This window comes from Lactuca saligna, chromosome 7, assembly GCF_052625555.1.
Source record: "Lactuca saligna cultivar CGN05327 chromosome 7, ASM5262555v1, whole genome shotgun sequence".
NCBI classification, from domain to species: domain Eukaryota; kingdom Viridiplantae; phylum Streptophyta; class Magnoliopsida; order Asterales; family Asteraceae; genus Lactuca; species Lactuca saligna.
Window position 1 is genome coordinate 15260721 of NC_136423.1, and position 3949 is coordinate 15264669.

The window sequence follows — 3949 nt, forward strand, 5'->3', positions numbered from 1 at the left end:
GACTATATAGCCGTTAGAATAAGACAAAAAAACGGTAATATGCAAAACCGGATCAAAAAACCAGTTTAAAACCGGTTCGAAACCGGATCACACGGTCAAAATGGCGAATTGGTTCGGTCCAGAGGTTCGGTTCTTTGGGGGTTCGGTTCATGCCTGAACTGGTTCGGAGGTAAACCGGTTTCCGGTTCACTGACCGGTTCGGTTTGTGAACCGGTTTTTTTGGTCACGTCTAGTGTGGACTATGGAATGATGTATAATTGTATATTCCTCAACAACCTAAAGATAAAAAAAAGAGGTTAATACGTTATTTGTTTTACGATTTTCCCATTAAAATAATATGAAAGTTTTAGAATAAACGATTCTGTATGGGCCGTGTGCGTCTGATTTGAGTGTCGTTTTTGTTAAAAGATGCAGGTGAGATAATTCGACCCCTAATTTTCACAGACGAAGACACATAGATAGAGACAGGAAAAAAAATGCGGACCAATATATGAAAAATATACAAAAAGAAGAAAATGACATACAGCAGAAAGTGCAAGGGACAGGAAAAAAAATATGATGACAAACCGGGACTTTTTCCTAGGCCGTTTTTTGTGTTTTTTATGAAAAAATATAAAAGATTAGATTGTAAGGACCAAAAATGTCAAAATGGCTAAAGAGTTAAAGGGTTGAAATTAGCAAGTTTTTAGAAAAGTGGCAAGAGTTGTCAATTCCTTAAAGTTTTGTGGCCAAACTTTGAATATTAAAAGGTTCCTAAAAAATATACAATTTTTTATTACAAGGACCAAATGTTGGTGATTTTATATTACTAATGTTATTTAAGTATAATGAAGTTAATTTGTTGATCAATATCACTTTGACAATTATTGAACAAATCGGTATGGTACAAAGTGCACATTTGTTTAATTTTGTCTTTGTTGAAAGTATACTGCTATTTAGGGGTGAAACCCCTAAACCGACAGGGGTCTGGGGGCAGCGCCCCTGTGAGCGGGGTCCAAGGGGCGGCAGCCCCTGGCGGGGTCTAAGGGGCAGAGCCCCTGACTGTGATCCGTATTCTAGACCCGAATTTAAGTTAGTTTATGATGTTTTGACAGTTTTAGGATATAAAATTGTCATGTGATAGTTTTAAGACTAGAAGTTTTTCTGGTTATATGATCATATCCGAAATATGTTGTTGGTACTCTTCTTCTTCATAACATCTTGAACATTCTCTCTTCTGTTTTCTCAACTCTGAGTCTTATCCGATTAAAGATTGAGGGTACCACCAAAATACTTTAATCTGAAAGTGAAATCACAATTCTCAGAATTTCCAAGGCTATTTTTATCCCGATTTTCTTACACCAAACATGTCAAAATGACTCAAGAATAGGAGCAAAGTTAACAAAAAACATGCATGTTCACTATTCCTAACTTTAGACTTTTTTAATATATATATATATATATATATATATATATATATATATATATATATATATATATATATATATATATATATAGGGAAAAGTGAATATACCCTTAAGGGTATATAAGCTTAGGTACCCAAAATCACTATAATACATTGTTTGTTTGATATATTTATTATAATGTTCTTCAACTTCAATCTTTAACTTGATTTACTTTCAAGATTTTCAAATTTTCATTATTATCTTCCTCTTACATCACATCTTTTTGACGAACATCAATTAAGCTATATATATTACAGTTGAAAATGAGAATTATGTAAGAGGAAAATAAATGTGAAATTTATAAAAATATTTGAATGAAATCAAGTTAGAAGTTGAATTATAAGAACATTAGACAATTACAATGTATATATATATATATATATATATATATATATATATATATATATATATATATATATATGATACAAAACGACGTAGTATGCTGAGTTTGGGTACCTAAACTTATATACCTTAAGGGTATATTCATTTTTCCCATATATATATATATATATATATATATATATATATATATATATATATATATATATATATATATATATATATTAGGACAGATGTTGTACATGCGTCTTTACCACATTGAATCGACCGCCACGAAGATCAACTGCCTCTACCTTTTCGTCTCGTTTCTTTTTCTGTTTCCTTCTTCCTTTACTCTATTTTCTTAATCGTTTCTCCTCCAACTCGAAACGTTGGCAACCCCCACGAAGAATACGACACATGTTCTCTCCTCCATACCCTATTTTTCTTTCTATTCTTGATTTTTCTTTATGTACTAATCTTTGTTTAGATTCGAAACAACTTGTGGGTTTTTTCCCTCTTTCTCTTCGATTCCACCATGTTTTTTTTTTCTTTCGGTGTTTCCCCATGTTGTCAACTTGCTCCATTTTTCTTTCTATTTTTAGAGTCATTTGTATTGTTCTAGATGGCATGCAGAGGTGTTGGTTCATCCGCCACCATCTTTCTCTCAGAGAGTTACGGTTGTTTAAATGGGCATCCATTCGAAGGCGATATTGACACGGTTTTCTAATTTACTTTTCATCCTGTTCATCATGTTATTATTAATGATGATTGGGGTGTGTAATTTGTGTTTGTTACTAATTCATATTTGGAATTTGTTTTGGGCAAAATTTTCTTCTTCAAGTGCATCTGGTGAGGTAAATAGGCGCATGAAAGAATCTTCTTCTGTCTATTCCCTACCACCACCACTCCATCGTCAATGACGAAAGCTGATCGATTTTGTATTCTTACATCCCTTGCCCTTCGAACCTCTATATGCCCATCGATTATTTATCTCCATCTCTTCCACATGAACAATTTTAACTGATAAGTTAATTAGGATTTACTTGAATTTTCGATTGTTTGTCTACATCCATTTCTAATCATAGGTTGCTTAGTTTTAATTTTTAACATATTTTGCTCTAATATATTCGAGATTTTTGCGTTTTCAATCTTGGTGGTGGTGAAGGAATTTGACGCAAGCTTCCAATTGTAGGGTTTGGTATGTTCTTTGTTCACAAATATGTCATTTTTAGTTGTATTTCTCTCTCTCTCTCTCTCTCTCTTTTTTTTTTTTTTTCTGTCTCTATCTGGAGAACGCAGTAAGTTTCCCTCTTCTATATTCCACACACAATTTATAATAAAGCCCAATTTGATTGCATATGTGAAAGAAATATGCTTGAAATATCATTGTTAGCTATAAGTTTTAGGATTTTTTGTTCCATAATTGTAGTTTCATCCTTGAGTGGATTATGGTGTAATCGTTTGTTGAAATTATATGATTTAAAAAAGGTTTTTGAGTGTTAATGGTGCTAGAATGCTTGTATCATTTTAAAGTTTGACTTAATTTGCACCATTTAGTCTTCGCCATTTGGACTCTTGTTAGATGCATTTGATATGAGCATCACTTGCCTTTTTATTGAACACATAAGCTATTCAAACATATTTTATAAATATATGTCGTTATTTTTTAAAGTAAAAGATTATCAATTTTTAATTATGTGCTTGGCTTTTCAATTGTTTATTTTTAACTTTGAGTCATGCATGAATGGTTTCATGATTATGTTCTAAAACCAATTTGTTTTGTATAGTGGATATCTTATGTTTCATCTGGTATATCAAACATATAACTTAGTTTCATATAGTGTTTTTGGAAAATTAGAAGGATAGGCCATGTACTTTATAACAAGATTGTTTTATGATTTTGCTTTTGGTTCTATTTTTAGTTCAAAATTGACATGAAAATGTGGAGTTTTTGTTGCAATGTTAATTAGCTATACTTCAACTAAAGAGTGTTCTATAAAGTATAAGTTCAAATTTTTTTTATATCACTTGGAATTATAGAATAATTCAATTTAATTTGCCAATAAAGTTTTTGTACACTTGTAATAAAATTGTAGATATTTTTATTTAATTAAATATTAATTTGAGGAGTTTTTTTTTTTTTTTTTTTTTTTTTTTTTTTTCATTCAAATATTAGGTCATTG